Genomic DNA, 17,769 nt, shown 5'->3' with positions numbered 1-17,769 from the left:
AATACTAACCTGTTTCTAGGCTTTAAGTTTCAAGGAAATATCCTTACCAGTTCAAAACTGCTTTTCTTGAAATTACTAGCTGAACTTGCTATTGAAAGTAGTTAGATTACTTGTGATATTGTGTGACCAACAAAGTGTTGGGGGAAAAGGAATTGAAGATAACTGTAGACAACAGAGATAGTGTAATAAGAGAGTGGGAAAGGACAGAGGGTCAAACATGGGGTAAAAAACATATATATACATATACATATGTATGAAAGTAGAAATGGAATATTATTGATGATAACATGCATGATTAAGCCACTATGCAGTTTATTCTAGATGGGAAAGCACATTTAGTATGTAGCGATGACGTTCAGGGAATGAATGTTAAGTAATTTAAAAATAAAAAAAAAAGTTGCAGGAGAAAAAAGGAACAGTAAAACTGTTCATATCGAAATTTTTTTAAATGCATATTTGATGACTGCAGTAAGCTATATAGCCCCAGCTAGGTACTACTTTATAGTATGTTCCCTCAACTCACTGAGGTTTATGCCTAAAGTCAGACTTGGGTTCATGTATATGTATATATCAGCCGTGCTAGCTATTGGATATATTTAGACAAATTAAGTTCATTAGCAAATCAATTAAATTGGGGGGGAAGGCATAGAAAGCAACCATGGATACCAGAGACAATGTGGGAGGAGGGTGGGATATGGCAGAGGGTGAGGGATAGGGAATCAAGGATGGCAAAACAAAAAACAAAGTATACAAGACTTAAGAATTGGAAAATTATTTGCTGATAACATGTATGTTGATGTACTTGATTGAGCAAATACACAGTGTATTTTGGATGGAAAATTCATTTGTATGCTGTAATGATGTGTAGTGAATTAATGTAAAAAATAAATGTAAAGAGAAAAAAAAAGAATATTAGAGAAGAAAAATTTTGGAAGAATGGCCAAAAAGAGGACAACAGTTAAGGCACAAGTCAGCGAGGGCCTGGACTCAGCTTTTGATGAAAGAATTGAAAGGAATGTGGAGGTTAAGAAACATGACACAAGAAAAGATGATAGCATTTTATAACTGACTGACAGGGAGGAAAAGCAGAAGTTGCTAACAGCACCTGCTTGGAAAACCAGACCATGTAAACAGCATGGAGAACAAAGTAGAAGTGATTTTCAGAAAACTGCAGTAAGCCTGTTATTGAATTTACAAGAGGGAATATTAACAAGATGTTGGAACATTAGGTCACAGGCAGAAAGTTCGACTAGCAGCTATCCACAGACCAGACATCTTAGTGAGAACACTAAAACACGGAAATAAGCATGAGACACCTACATGATCCACAGAACTGAATAAAAAACACAAAAAATTAATAAAAGAGATGGTCTCACTTTGACCATGTTGCTTTTTTTTTTTTTTAAGTGACAGACTTTTTTTGCTATAGGGTGCATGTACTCACCAGCGAGAGAGAGAGAGAGAGAAAGCAAAAAATCACTCCCTGAGGGGATGGTCACACTGCAATCCCTTCTCATCCAGTCTCCTCCTAGGATTTTGGACATGTATGCACATGTGTTCTGCATGAATTTCAAGCTGCTGGGTCTGGGACTTGAACAACCATCAGCCATGTGGGAGTCCAGCACCTTAACCACCACACTACTTATTGGCCCTGACCACATTGCCTTTCTTCCTCCCCCAGGTCAGCATAATGCCATACAGAGAGGACTTCCTAGGGCCCACAGCTTCCACAGTGGGAAAAGAGAACCAAGGTTGATATCCAGCTTCCCTAGCCTTTCAAGATGCTTTGCAAGAAGCCCATTGTGGTGTCACCCACAGGAACACAGGGAGAAGTGGCAATGGCCACACTATCTTGGCTCAGGTAGAGACAAAGCATGGAGGTGAAGCCAAAGTGACCAGCACACAGCTCTGGCTAGGAGCTCTCTGTGTACCTACCAGTGGTGGTGCCCAACTGGAGGTCCCAGTCAACTGCATAGTCCACCTGCAAAGCTACGATGGCTGTTCCCAGAAGTGCGAGGAAGTTCCACCCGGATTGAATCCCTAGATAGCTAGCCTCCAGGGCCAGCCTCAGACCCTACCATGGGTTCTAACCAGGGCATGAGATAGCTATAACACCAAAGTTCATCAAAGAGCAGGAATTAGTTTGCCACAACCATAATTTAAACAGCACTCAGAGTGGCCTTAATACTCACCCTAATACCCTGCCCAGGAAGGGAGATGACTACAATAGCAAATTTTGTCAAAGAGCAAGGACTAGAACTGCCATATTCAGGACTTTAAATAGTGTTCGGCCCATCCCAAGGCTCTGCCTAGGCAGAGAGGCAAACAAGAACCATGCATTTCTATGAGCATCACCACTGGTCCCATCAATTCTGACCAGTGACTACCCCTAAGAAGGCCCCTCCAGCAATCCTCCAACTGCTGAACTCATAAGTGGTACTACACAACCAGGGAACAAATCCCTGTGCCCTAGGCCAATTAGAGGAATTCCCGGTGTCTATCCAGCAGCTCAGTCTGACTGCAAAGTTCAATCAGTGGTCTCACCAAGTAGCAGCCTAGATGTTTGGCCCACCTGAATTCACCTGTAGCCAGCCATATAGAGAAACTGAAAGCAAGCTCTGCCTGCCCCGAGTCATTGACTGCTAGCCCTCCAGACTCACAGGCTATACCAAATACAGAAGGTCTATCCCTGCTAGCAGCCAGGAATGGTGGTTCCTCCAAACACTCAGACACCAGCACAAGGAAACAAGCATTATAAAGACTAAGGATAATACCTTAAAAAGAAACTGATAAAGCTGCAACAACGCACCCCAGAAAAGGGGAACTCTATGAAATGACAAAGAACTCAGAACGATCCATTTAAACAAGTTCAGTAAACTACAAAAAATATACTGATAGGGAACCAGCAGTTAGTGTAATGGCTATGTCGCTGGACTCCCACGTAGTCGACCGCAGTTCGCGTCCCAGACCCGGTGGCTTAAAACTCACGCTGGGCGCATGTGCGTGCATGCCCAAGATCCCCAGAGGAGAATGAAGGAGAAGCGATTGCGGCGTGACCATCCCCCCTGGGGAGTGATTTCTCGCTTTCTGTCTCTATGTCTCTCTCTGTCTGTCTGGCTAGCGCACGCATCCTATAGCGAAAATCTCTCTCAAAAAAAAAATACTGATAAAAAATTAAATTAAATTTGGAAAACAATATACAGGCCCAATACCCAGCAAAAAGCCAGAATCCATGTGCATCGGAGGTGGGCTGTCCCTGCCCCTTTAACCGGAAAAAGCCTCTGCCCCAAACCCCTCCTTCCAGCCTAACACCCAGTGAAAAGCCAGAAGGTAGGAAGTAACATATAATCCATCAGATGACCAGAAACCACCACTGCAGAGGCACAAGAAATATGGGAAGTCAAGAAAATATCTCTCCCCCGAGGGGAAAGAACAGCCCTTCGTAATCCACAGACAGTTCAATGGAACTCCTGGAAATGTCAGATAAAGCATTTTTTGAAACTCCAAGAGCCTGGATATCATCACAGAAGCTATCTGCAACAACAGGACCAGGACTCCAACGGAACCAGCTTCCTCTGCTTGGTGCCTAACCTCTGCCCTACAGGCTGGCCTCCTGTTTGGTTTTAAAAAGTAAACCAGGCACGCTGGCTCTGTGGTCTGGTGTCTAAGGCTGCTGGATTTCACATGGCCAACAGCATGGTTTGAATCCAGACCGGGTAGTTTGATAAAACATGTCAGGTGCGTATGAGTGCCCTTAATGCTGAAAAGGGAGAGAAGGGATTGTAGTGTGACCGTCATGAATGGAGGGTGCTTTCTTTTCTTTTTCTGTTTTTCTCTGGCAAGTACACATGCTCTTTAGCCAAAAAAAAAAAAAAAAGAAAAGAAAAAGAAAAAAAGTAAAAGTAAACCTAACAACTTTTAAATATGGGATCTAGATTTCTAGTTAGGGTCTCTTGGCCTTTGTAGGTTAGGGAAGAATGGCTTCCATCCACCCTTCTAAGTTCTTTGGCTATAAATTAAATTGACATAAAACAGACGAACAGGAGAAAAACCACATGTAATTAAGTATGCACACAAAGGAGTCCCTAAAGATGAGAATGGAAGAAAGGTGAGAAGGTTGAAGGTCTGTAGACTCCTGAGCTACAGAAAGGAAGAGGGGATGGGCTTCTGTGGCTAGCTGACACAAGTTTTGGGAGGCTATTGGAAGTGCATGGTGAATAAAGGCTGTCTTGTTATGCAGATAAAACGTCTCTCCGGTAATAAAAGTTGTCCCAGAGCAGCCACAGAAGAATAGGTGATTATCTGGGTGTGGCATCAACCTCCTGTCTCTTCTGTGCTGATCCAGTTAATGTTCTCTGGTTGATGAGATTCCTGGGGAGGGGATTCATAATAGCTGATTTCCTACTGGGGATCGGGCAGATAAGGGGGGCTTAGAGAAAGCCCTTCTCTGCACCTGCTGTTCTCCAAGTACGCCCAGGTCAAAGCAATCACCTATCAAAGTGTCATATTTCGGGGCGGCATTTCCTGGATTTCTTTCCTTTCAACTAATTAAATGATAGCTTTTTCCACCAGCTTCTTTGTGGGAAAGTACACAACAAAACCTACACAAACATCTGTTTCATTGTCATTCATCAATTCATCACTTAGTGTTTGATTACAAAGTACGTTTTCCAAATGCTTAATGATATTAGTACTGTAGTATTTTTCCTCTGTCATCATTTTGTAGGTCTTCAGAGCATTTCTTTCTTCATGTCCTATTTTATTTTTTAGAGATTTTTGCTATAGGGTGCATGCACTCACCAGAAAAGCAAAGAAAGACAAAGAGACAGACTTTTTTTGCTATAGGGTGCATGTACTCACCAGCGAGAGAGAGAGAGAGAGAGAAAGCAAAAAATCACTCCCTGAGGGGATGGTCACACTGCAATCCCTTCTCATCCAGTCTCCTCCTAGGATTTTGGACATGTATGCACATGTGTTCTGCATGAATTTCAAGCTGCTGGGTCTGGGACTTGAACAACCATCAGCCATGTGGGAGTCCAGCACCTTAACCACCACACTACTTATTGGCCCTGACCACATTGCCTTTCTTCCTCCCCCAGGTCAGCATAATGCCATACAGAGAGGACTTCCTAGGGCCCACAGCTTCCACAGTGGGAAAAGAGAACCAAGGTTGATATCCAGCTTCCCTAGCCTTTCAAGATGCTTTGCAAGAAGCCCATTGTGGTGTCACCCACAGGAACACAGGGAGAAGTGGCAATGGCCACACTATCTTGGCTCAGGTAGAGACAAAGCATGGAGGTGAAGCCAAAGTGACCAGCACACAGCTCTGGCTAGGAGCTCTCTGTGTACCTACCAGTGGTGGTGCCCAACTGGAGGTCCCAGCCAACTGCATAGTCCACCTGCAAAGCTACGATGGCTGTTCCCAGAAGTGCGAGGAAGTTCCACCCGGATTGAATCCCTAGATAGCTAGCCTCCAGGGCCAGCCTCAGACCCTACCATGGGTTCTAACCAGGGCATGAGATAGCTATAACACCAAAGTTCATCAAAGAGCAGGAATTAGTTTGCCACAACCATAATTTAAACAGCACTCAGAGTGGCCTTAATACTCACCCTAATACCCTGCCCAGGAAGGGAGATGACTACAATAGCAAATTTTGTCAAAGAGCAAGGACTAGAACTGCCATATTCAGGACTTTAAATAGTGTTCGGCCCATCCCAAGGCTCTGCCTAGGCAGAGAGGCAAACAAGAACCATGCATTTCTATGAGCATCACCACTGGTCCCATCAATTCTGACCAGTGACTACCCCTAAGAAGGCCCCTCCAGCAATCCTCCAACTGCTGAACTCATAAGTGGTACTACACAACCAGGGAACAAATCCCTGTGCCCTAGGCCAATTAGAGGAATTCCCGGTGTCTATCCAGCAGCTCAGTCTGACTGCAAAGTTCAATCAGTGGTCTCACCAAGTAGCAGCCTAGATGTTTGGCCCACCTGAATTCACCTGTAGCCAGCCATATAGAGAAACTGAAAGCAAGCTCTGCCTGCCCCGAGTCATTGACTGCTAGCCCTCCAGACTCACAGGCTATACCAAATACAGAAGGTCTATCCCTGCTAGCAGCCAGGAATGGTGGTTCCTCCAAACACTCAGACACCAGCACAAGGAAACAAGCATTATAAAGACTAAGGATAATACCTTAAAAAGAAACTGATAAAGCTGCAACAACGCACCCCAGAAAAGGGGAACTCTATGAAATGACAAAGAACTCAGAACGATCCATTTAAACAAGTTCAGTAAACTACAAAAAATATACTGATAGGGAACCAGCAGTTAGTGTAATGGCTATGTCGCTGGACTCCCACGTAGTCGACCGCAGTTCGCGTCCCAGACCCGGTGGCTTAAAACTCACGCTGGGCGCATGTGCGTGCATGCCCAAGATCCCCAGAGGAGAATGAAGGAGAAGCGATTGCGGCGTGACCATCCCCCCGGGGAGTGATTTCTCGCTTTCTGTCTCTATGTCTCTCTCTGTCTGTCTGGCTAGCGCACGCATCCTATAGCGAAAATCTCTCTCAAAAAAAAAATACTGATAAAAAATTAAATTAAATTTGGAAAACAATATACAGGCCCAATACCCAGCAAAAAGCCAGAATCCATGTGCATCTGAGGTGGGCTGTCCCTGCCCCTTTAACCGGAAAAAGCCTCTGCCCCAAACCCCTCCTTCCAGCCTAACACCCAGTGAAAAGCCAGAAGGTAGGAAGTAACATATAATCCATCAGATGACCAGAAACCACCACTGCAGAGGCACAAGAAATATGGGAAGTCAAGAAAATATCTCTCCCCCGAGGGGAAAGAACAGCCCTTCGTAATCCACAGACAGTTCAATGGAACTCCTGGAAATGTCAGATAAAGATTTTAGGATATTCATAGTGACAAAGGTAACAGAGATGCAAGAGGAGAGAGACAATGAACCCCAGAATATAAAGGAGAAAAGAGACAATGAGTTCCAGGAGGTGAGGAAGTTCTTCCACGATCTGAAAGAGAAAATGCACACCATAAAAAAGAATCAAATGGAACTGTTAGAGATGAAGGCTGTAATTCAAGAAATCAAAACCATTCTTGAAAGTATTAAAAGCAGATTAGATCATGCAGAATATCAAATCTCAGATGTAGAAGATAGAACCTCTGATCTAGAAAAATTCACCAAAAAGACTGAGAAAATAATCCAAAAAAATGAGAATAATATATGAGTAATACTAGATACTATTAGACACACAAACATCCAGATAATCAGTATCCCAGAAGGTGAAGAAACTAATCAGAGCATTGATAATCTATTCCATGAAATCCTAGAAGAAAACTTTCCAAACCAAAGGAGGCATTCAATTATCCAGACCCAAGATAAACAGAGAACCCCATAGAGAATCAACACAAGAAGATCTCCAAGGCACATCACAGCCAGATTGACTAAAACCACAGACAGAGACAAGATACTGAAATTGGCAAGAGAGAAACGTCAAGTTACTTTCAAAGGATATCTCATCAGGCTAACATCGGACCTCTCACTGGAAACAATGCAAGCAGGAAAGAATGGGGAAATATATTCAAATTATTAAGCGGAAAACAATTTCAACCAACAATACTGTATCTGGCAATATTATCCTTCATGCAGGAAGAAAAGATAAAAAAATATTCTCAGATAAACAAAACCTGAAAGAATTTACCAACACCAGACCAGCTCTTTGAGAAGTTCTGAAGGGAGTACTATACCAGGAAAACTAAAGACAGACAAATAAGAGAGCAAGAAATGACCAAGAGAAAGGCCAACTTAATGGTAGGGACAAGTTATGAAATATCCATAATAATGTTGAATGTTAACGGAAAAGTCAGACCACAACAACACTGCAAATTCAACAAAAGAGATTACATGAGAGTGAACTAGTGATATAGAATTCTATGACTCTTTTCTAAAACATTACTGATTTTCTTCTGTGCTTTGTCCTCCAGATTTAAGGATTTTCGTTTTCTTTTCAGTTGTTGGGTTCAGTAATTTGTTGAAGAATTTTTTAAATTGTAGCATAAACTTTTCTCCCTTCCTAACTGGAAAGTATTTGTGAGCATTTTTATTTTGTAGCAGAATGGTTATTTGCATAAGTTCAATAATACAATAGTATCTGTTGCCTTGCATCATAAATTGAATTCTTATGGGACTTTGTGCAAATAACAGACCAAACTGAGAGTAACCTAATTTGGGGGGATTTTTTTTGTGTTTTGTTGTTGTTGTTGTTTGTTTGTTTGTTTTGCAAATAAGTTAGTTCATACCTCTCTTTAGTAAAAGGGGAATGGAGAGAGAGGGAAAAAAATATTTCAGAAGAAGATTACAGTGCTCTTGTACTAGATTCTAGCTTCGTCCATATTTAAGATCTTTTGTGAATCAATAAAATGTTAAAAGAAAGGGTTAGTATGGAAGGGCAGGAGGGGAAAGGAGAGGAAAAAAATGGGTGAAATTATGCTTAACTGACAAAAAATGAGAAGCTATTTGCTGATGATAATGTATATAGCAATATCCTTGTCTTGACAGACATGCATGATTTTTGTCTTGGAAAAAGAAATGTATACTGTAAAGACATGATAAAATGTAAATCAAAATAAATTTTAAAATAAATAAAATTTAAAAACAAAAAAGGAAGTCAAAATACAAATCAAACAAGTGAAAAGAATTTTAAATAATAAAAAAGAAATTCTAGAGTTTTTTTAAAAGGAAGTAGAATGCTTCAAAAGCAGACATAATCAAGCTAAAGACAGAGTCAGTAAGTTTGAAGACAGAACATTTGAAATTTTTCAATCAGAAAAGTAAAGAGACTGAAGGAAAGTTACGAAAATTACAAAACACTATTAAGAGCTCTAACCTAAGCATAATAGGAATTTAAGAAGGAGAAGAAAAAGAAAAAGGCCCAGAATCATATTTAAAGAAATAAAGGGGATCAGCAGATGGCGTAATGATTATGCTGCTGGACTCCCATATGGCCGACTGTGGTTCAAGTCACAGACCTAGGGACTTGAAACTCATGCCAGGTATGTGTACACGCATGCCCAAAATCCTGAGAAGAGAGTGGAGGAGAAGGGATTGCAGCATGACCATCCCTTCAGGCTGTGATTTCTTGCTTTCTGTCTCTCTGGTGAGCACACATGCCCTAAAACAAAAAGAAAGAAAGAATAACTAAAACCCTTCCTAGTCTGGGGGGAAATGTCAACATCAGGTACAGGAAGCACAGAGACCTCCATGCAAATTCAAAGCAAAGAGAAGATTAGCAAGACATAGTCATCAAACTATCAAAATCAAAGACAGGCCTAGCCTTGCAGCCTGATGGCAAAGAATCCCAATGGACAATGTGCAGTTTGAGTCCTAGCCCTGGTGGCTTGAAAAACACACCAGGCACTTGCATATGCATGCCTCAAATCCCAACAGGAGGGAGAAATGGAGGAGAGATTGCAGCACCCCATTGGAGTACTCCCTCTCTCTGTCTCTGTCTCTGTCTGACAAGATATGTGCCCTCTGACAGCATTTTTTTTAAAAAAATCAAAGAAAAACTTCTGAGAGTAGCAAGAGATAAGTAACACATCAAATACAAAGGTATCCCAACAGGATTATGAGCAGCTGTCTCAGCAGAGACCCTGCAGGCAAAGAGAAAGTGGGATGATATATGCAAAGTGCTAAAAGAAAAAAAAAAAAAAAAAGAAAAAACTACCAATCAAGAATATTAAGCCTAGCAAAACTGTCTTTCAGAAATGAGGGAATAATCAAAAAAAAAAAAAAACTTTCATGCATAATCATAACCTAGGTCCCACTAAGCCTGTGCTCAGTTTAAATAATGGTTTGTCCCCGAAAGGCTCATGTTTTGGAATTATGTCCCCAGTATAACAGCAATGGGAAGTGGTGAGACCTTTAAGAAGTAGGGCCTGTGGGGTGTGATTGGAACATCAAGGCATCACTTTCAGAATAAACTAATGCTTTCTCACAAGAGAGAGTTTCTCCTCTTGCAGGAGGTGTTAGTGCCCACAAGAGCAGGCTGTTGTAAATGTGACAAATGCCCACAGAGCTCTCTCTGCACATGCCAGCCTAGTGCCAACCCCACACCTTGGGCTTTAAGTCACCGGCATCATGAGCCAAATAAACCCCTATCTGTTATAAATGACCTAGTATCAAGTATTTGTATGTAGCAGACTAAGACAGCCTGCCTTGCAGAAATTGCTAAAGGGAATTCTTTAAGCTAGAATGAAAGGCTGCTAATTAATAGCAGAAACTTAAAAGCACAAAACTCAATCGTATAATAATACAGAGCCAGACTCAGACTACAGCTGAAGTAAATTGAATTGCAAAGGGATATATATTATAAAACATAAATTCTGACATTGGAAACATAGGTTTCAAAGTTTAAACATAGGTTTAAGTTTAAATGTAGCTTTAAAAAAGAGGTGTAAAAGTTCAGAGTTTTTGTATGTGATCAAAGTTAGGTTATCAGCTTAAAACAGGTCATCTTGAGTATAAGGTTTTGGTCCAGCCACACGGCACACATGGCAGGGCACCACTGCGTGATACTGGATCTGTATGAGAAGGGTTGACATAAATATGTCAAGTGTGCCCACATCAGACAATAGATTTTAACGAAGATACACAGCTTTACATTGGAAGAAGATGCTGTCTAGGGCTTCCACAGCTACAGAGGAGAGGTAACCTGCTGGGCTTCAAAATGTCCCTTGTTTGAAGCTAATGCAATTGATGACTTTAAGTTAAAGCAATGCTCATTTACCAATCCAAAAATTCTACGACCCTGAGAATGATGCTAAATCTATTCTGCATGTGCTCTGTAAATGAAACAACAAAGTCTGGAAGACAGCACATTTTTTTAGGGGCTACTGGCTATTTTAAGCCCTCTAATAATACTTGTTACTCCAAGAAAATGATTCCTTTCAAAATAAGTATTACACTTAGGATGGTGGCAACAATTTTCACGTGTGCTGGGAACCCTCCCCCACCCCCCAAAAAATAATATTTGTGTGACTAGGTTTTACTCATTTTATTGTGATGGTCAGGAACTGAATCTGCCATATCTCTGAGGTACACCTGTATAGAAAGCCCAAAAGATTCCATCGGGAGAAAAAAAAAAGAAAAAAAAAAAACCTGTTAAAACTGATAAACAAATACAGTAAAGTTATAGGATACAAAATTAACTATCTTTCTATACACTAACAACAAACTTGCCAAACAGAAATCAAGAAATAATCTCATTTACAATAGCTATTCCCAAAAGTAAAACACTTAAGAATAAATTTAACCTGAGAGGTAAAAGACCTGTATGCTGGAAATGATAATGAAATAGAATTGGCCCCATAGTGGTTAAGGGAGCTGGATTCCATATGGCCAACCAAGGTTTGAATCCTGGTCCCAGTGGCTTGAAAAATACACTGACCACATGTGTGTGCACGCCGAAAGAAATGAAGAAGAAACTAGTGTGATCACACCTCACTAGACAGCGTTTTCTCTCTTTCTTCCTCTGATTATCTCTCTATCTCCCTCTGGTGAGCATACATACCCTCTGGAAATTACAAATGTTAATAAAATAAACTTAAGAAGACACAAATAAATGAAATACATCTTGTGTTAATAAATTGGGACAATTCATGTGGTTAAAATATCAGTACTACTCAAAGCAGTCACAGATTCAAAGCAGCCCCTATCAAAATTCCAGTGTCATTTTTCATAGAAATAGAAAAAATATTTCTAAACTTCATATGAGCCACAAAAAAAGAAAAAGCCAAGGCAATCCTGAGGAAAAACAAAACTAGAGATATCATACTACCTTATTTCAAATCAAACCATACTATAAAATGACTGTAACTTAAATAGCATGGTAATGGCATAAAAACAGACACATTAACTAATGAAACAGAAGAGGGAGCCCAGGAAGAAACCCACATATTTACAGTCAATTGGTTTACAATAAAGGTTCCAGTTCCGGACTAATTCCCGATCCTGTCTCCCTAAGGAGGGAACAAAACTGTTCACCATCTCCTCTCACAGGGCTGCTCCACTTACGGTGTAGTCCACTCTACACTTTCCTTACTAAGCCTGCTTTCACTCTCTCTCAAAGGTTAGCTCTTGAATTCCTTCCTGCACAGAGCCAAGGATCCTCCTAAGTGGAGACCCCCATTAGTTGAGTCTCCCCATTAACAAAACTACAGGAAGAGAATGCAAATCCCCCCAATATGACCAAAGGTTGTTTCCATTTAGAGACTACCTCAACATTCTAATGCTGTCATCCTTCATCATCCAATTGTAAAATGTATTTTGCTTTTTTAAAAAAATTATTTAATTTTGTTTATTATTTTTGAACGTGTGATAGGGTACATGCACTCACCACAGAGAAACAGAGAGAGAGAGTGAGAAAGCAAGCCGTCAGGTCCAGGACTCGAACCATGGTCAGCCATGTGGGAGTCTAGCGCCCCAACTACCATGTTAACTACATGCCTCATCATTGTTTTCTTTTAATAAGAAAAAGTCATTTGCAAATCCCCATCCTTAAAAAAATTAATTTTTTTCAAATATGTGGAATTTCTCTGACATGTATTTCTAATTTTCTTTTGACCATGTTAGTACTGTAGAGAGGAAGACAGAAGAAGAGAAACAAAAGGAATCTCAGAGCTATTATTCTATAGTCTAAAATAATCAGTGAAATTTTATTTACAGACTTCCTGAAATTTCCCCACAGTTACCTGTTAGCCCTGCTCCTTATTCCCATCTATAATCTAGTTATTCAGTTCATCTTCTGCTAGAATTACCATCACAGAGTTCACTTTGTACTGTAAGAAGTTTAAATAATATTTTTATAATTAGCATATGTTATTTTCCTTCCAAGAACCACTTGGACCCAGAGATTACAGATATGGTGCAGACTGACAGAAACACTAGGGAAAGGAAAGATGCTAAGCTCCTGTCCATGCTAGACATGTGGTGCTTGGGGGAGAAAGACCAGTCTACTTCGGAATCTGGTGAGAGCAGTTCCTTACACAGAATCGTCTGACTTACCAGTGACTCAGCCACAGGAGCCAGCGAAGTGTTCACGTTGTCGTGTCCCAGTTCTGAACATCTGGAAATGACTGGCATTCACATGTTACCCCTCTCTAGCAAACGCAAGGAGAAACTCATAAACGTAGGGAAGTGACTTCTCAGCTGTGGGAGCTGGGTGCAACAGCCGAGAGACCGGTATTTGTAGTTTTTAATGTTTTCCCCACACCCTCCACAAAGTAAGGAGATACCTTTACCTCAGGTGTCTCAAGGTGAACTATAGAATGTATTTGCCAAAAAGCTAGTGTTTAAGAGGCAGGCATGATTTAAATGAACAAGGCAGGACATAAAGGCCAGGATCCTGGGTTTATCATTACAAGCTGTGGAAACTCAAGCAAGTAACTTATTTTTAGCAACTCTCATTGTTATGAAAAAAATAAAAAACGCTCCTCGGGTATCAGATTTCGAAATGTAGTAGCAGGTGAGATTGAGCAGGAGGCTTCAGCACTCCAGTAGCAGAACTGGGGCATGTACCTGAGGAAGGGTTGTTGTTGGGTCAGGGAGCGGGTGCAGCTGGTGCCCTGAGGCACCATGGGACCACCAGCCCATGTCACAATGGCAGGCTGCTGGCTAAGAGGCCTGATGGCAGAGGCAGTCGCAGGTAGCCTGTCACGGCGAGGGAAGGCTGGACCAGGGTACTGGTGACCGCCCACAGCGGTATGTCTTTACAGGATGATGGAGCAGCACGCGGCCTTTAGCTCACTGAACAAATGGCTGTCTTATGAGAAGCGTAAATGACTTAATTATGCAGGGCGGTGAGGAATGAGGTAGCTGATTAATTGAAAACCATTGGTGGCTCTTGTACATTAGCAAATTTAGTATAGAAAAAGTGGTTTCAATGGGTCCCAGACAGGATAGTGACTCACCTGTGTGGAACTTTGCCAAAAAAAAGTAAGGAAGAGTCATGAGACAAATCCTGTATCTTCTAACTCAGGTATAATGTGAACAGCCCAGGCATCCCTCCTCACCAAAAGGACAGTTCTTTCCGCTCAGACCTTCTCAAAATGGATCCCTAATGCTGCCTCCAGGTAAAGGGGATGCAGGTTTCCCAGGTGCATAGAAGTCTCTGAGGACACTGTCTTCCTTAGGGCCAAGGAGAAAAAGCATTTCACTGGTAAGGCAAATAAAACAAGTGTGCAACATCACTGCTGTCCCCTGGGACGTCCAGGTGGCCATCCTCAGACACAACCAGCTACGGCACACCACAGCCACAGAGCAGAAGACCATGACGTTAAAACCAGGAAGTCAGTAACAAAGAACTTGAAGAGAGCAGCATGTGTTGAGATAGGAAGGGGCCAAGGCTGGTGAGTACAGCTGCCAGATGAGATGGTTCACCTTCAGCTTTGACTTCCTGCCACTGACCAAGTGTAACTTTAGCTTCACGCACACCACGTCGAAGCATCCATGCTGCCGATTCTGCCAGGCATCCTTCCCTGATGGTGGGAGACTCACCTGCACAGCATCAACGTCCTAGCTCAGTTTTCAAAACCACCAGGAATAAAGGGCAATGAAAACGTATGGGAATGGGACCAGCAGTTAGCGTTAGCGTAATGGCTATGTCGCTGGACTCCCATGTAGTCAACCGTGGCTTTAGTCCCGGACCCGGCAGCTTAAACTCACGCCAGGCGCATGTGCATGCGTGCCCAAGATCCCAAGAGGAGAATGGAGGAGAAGGGGTGGCAGCATGGCCATCCCCCCTAGGGGGTGATTTCTCGCTTTCTGTCTCACTGTCTTTCTAGCGAGCGCTCGTGCCCTATATCAAAAACCACTCCCCCCCTCCAAAAAAAAAGAAAAGAAAACGTATGGGAAGCTTCTCATGTCCCTAGTACATACCTGCCTTAATAGCCTATAAATAATCCCCAACAGAGAGAAAATATAAGGAGTGTCAGAATGTGTGAACATTTTAATAGATTACATACCTTTTCAAAATGAGATATTGACTTGATATTTCTGTATGCTGTATTCCTGTGTCTAAAAGAGAAATATAAAAACCATCCTTAAAAACCTAGTTTGGTTTAAGACATCCCCAGCTATGTCAGCCATGGCAAAATGAAGAGTGTAATTTGCGATGTTTACAGAGAACACAGTGCTCTGAACTGAGGTCCTAAACACCATATGGGGACCTGCGAGAGCCAGGCAGGGAGCAGCAATGAGGAAAGGTGTCTGAACAACAACTGCATGGATCTGAGGCCGTCCACACTGGAGGGCAAGGTCCAGCCTGATGTTAGCATGTGGGCATGCGGGCTTACAGCCCAGACCTTCCGGGTTTTCTGGAGAAGTTGAAAATCTGGGGTTTTTATGAAAATATTCATATGTTTAATGCTGGCAATTTAAAATAAAGGCCAGTGATTTATCCACTGACCAGAATTGGCCCTGGGCTGCCAATTTGTGAACTTTCCTCCATGAAAAACAGATAGTTGGGGGCCAGCCGGTAGCGTGGTGGTTAAGGGTTCTGTACTCCCACATGGTTAACCATAATTTGAGTCCTGTACCTTAAGGCTTGCTTTCTCAGTTTCCCTCTCTCTCTCTCTCTCTCTCTGTGTGTGTCCCTCTCTGATTAAATTAAAATAAGTAAACAAATGAATAAAGTTAAATAAAACAATTCTTTAAAAAAAAGACAGATAAAAGATGATAGAAAGTCTTTGTCTTCTCAAGAATATTTATAAATATATTTTATTTGGCTATGATGGCAATAGCAACAAAAGCTTTTCAGGTTTCTAAAGGCTTTTTAGATTTCAGAGAAAACATATGAAACATTTTACCACATAAATGCCAAGGCTTTTTTTTTTTAATTGAGGCTATGGTTTAACACATACTTTGTTAAAATTTGCCAGAGGCACATGTACATGTCAGAGAGAGGAAGAGAAAGAAAGCACCCCAGGATGTCACTTCCTCTCAGGCCCATGTAGCCCACCCGGGTCCGACTCGCCTATCGAGAAGTGTTATTTCTGCTTGGGGCCCATCTATCCTGGCCACGGCATGACGTTTGTCAGCAACGACTGCAAGGTGTTCAGATTCTGTGAATCCAGATGTCATAAAAACTTTAAAAAGAAGCGCAATCCTCGCAAGGTCCGGTGGACTAAAGCATCCCAGAAAGCAGCTGGTGAAGAGCTCACAGTGGATCATTCATTCGAATTCGAAAAATGTAGGAATGGACGTCAGATACCAACAAGAGCTGTGGAATAAACTATTGATGCAATGAAAAGAGTGGAAGAGAGCAAACAGAAACGTCAGGCTAAATTTATTATGAACAGATTCAGAAAGTTCAGGACATCAAAGAAGTCAAGCAATACATTCATCTTATCCGGGCCCCTCTTGTAGGCAAAGGAAAACAGTTGGAAGAAAAAATGGCACAGCAGTTACACAGGATGTGGACATGGGGGACGTTTCTTAAAAATCAACATCGTACCCATTTCTATGCGTACATATGAACATCTCCTTTGGAGACTTAGAACTTCTAAATTATTGATGTTTTTTCTTTTACATAAGGTCATTCAGATGAAAGGTGACTAAAAATACATCTCTCGGGACCAGCAGTTAGCACAATGGCTATGTCGCTGGACTCCCATGTAGTCGACCGCAGTTTGAGTCCCGGACCCGGTGGCTTACACTCACGCAGGGCACGTGTGCGTGCGTGCCCAAGATCCCGAGAGGAGAATGGAGGAGAAGGGATTGCGGCGTGACCATCCCCCCCTTGGGGGGGTGATTTCTCGCTTTCTGTCTCTCTGTCTCTCTCTGTCTTTCTGGCGAGTGCACGCGTCCTGTAGCAAAAACCTCTCCAAAATAAATAAATAAATAAATACATCTCTCCTACATTGCTGTCTACAAAACATGAGATATTATGCATGTCAGATTACATCTCAATGTTAAGTCTTCACTGATAGATGTGCTTAGGTAAGTGATTCTTTTCATAAATGCTGAAGTGGATTGTAAGCATCAAATGGCTGTGCCTTTTGGACACAGAACGAGGCAGCGTTTATGTAGTAACTAATGTTAAAAATGTATGGCTAGTGATATGAAATCAAATTTTCTTTTCATTAACATATTCCGTTTATTAATGTTGTAGAAGGAGGGATACTGCAAGGGACTAACAATTTCTATGATGATTAGTTTCTAGTATGCTTTATTTTTATTTCAGTATTTCTTGTTTTGGTTTGTTAGCATCTTAGAAGAACACAATGGCCTTATATAACAAAGCCTAATATGCTGGAGCGTTTTGATCTGGTTTAACGTTCTGAGAGATGCTTGGATGTTGAGGAAGAGAGTGGAATACTCTTTGCTGTAATGGCACTAGACTGTACAATTTCCACTTTGACAGTACTTCTAACTTGTGACCCCTGGTATACCAGATGAGCTTTATGTTTCTTTCCTGGCCATGATTTAGAAACAGAAGAATATCAATGTCTTTTAAAATTTTTCTGTGTGGGCACCCCGCGCGGTGGCGGCGGAGGCGGGCCCTGCGCGGCCCCCACCCAGGCCCTGCGTGGCCAGGGCTCTGCTCCGCATTCTGCTGCCTCCCCCGGGCTGGCATGTGGCCTCCAGGCCTGCGCGTGGCCTCCGGGCCTGTGCGTGGCCGCCGGGCCTGCACGTGGCCCCCAGGCCTGTGCGTGGCCGCTGGGCCTGCGCCTGTTCGTGGCCGCGGGGCGCGG

The 17,769-nt window shown here is 42.2% G+C and overlaps 1 long non-coding RNA gene and 1 pseudogene across 1 annotated transcript in view; one reads left to right on the top strand and one right to left on the bottom strand.

The window, feature by feature from the left end:
* LOC106735194 (uncharacterized) overlaps window positions 1-14,068 on the bottom strand; it is a 50,713-nt gene extending 36,645 nt beyond the window's left edge. The window contains exons 1-2 of the long non-coding RNA XR_001370600.1: window positions 13,987-14,068; window positions 13,082-13,176 (exon numbers count right to left, since the gene is read on the bottom strand). This is a non-coding gene — a long non-coding RNA (uncharacterized LOC106735194). The remainder of the gene's footprint in view (window positions 1-13,081; window positions 13,177-13,986) is intronic.
* Window positions 14,069-15,235: 1,167 nt separating this feature from the next.
* On the top strand, window positions 15,236-16,514 carry LOC102485806 (putative ribosome biogenesis protein RLP24 pseudogene; annotated as a pseudogene).
* The last annotated feature ends 1,255 nt before the right edge of the window (window positions 16,515-17,769 follow it).

Source organism: Tupaia chinensis, unplaced genomic scaffold, assembly GCF_000334495.1.
Source record: "Tupaia chinensis unplaced genomic scaffold, TupChi_1.0 Scaffold000041_1, whole genome shotgun sequence".
Lineage (NCBI taxonomy): Eukaryota > Metazoa > Chordata > Mammalia > Scandentia > Tupaiidae > Tupaia > Tupaia belangeri.
This window is presented reverse-complemented; position numbering and strand designations above follow the sequence as displayed.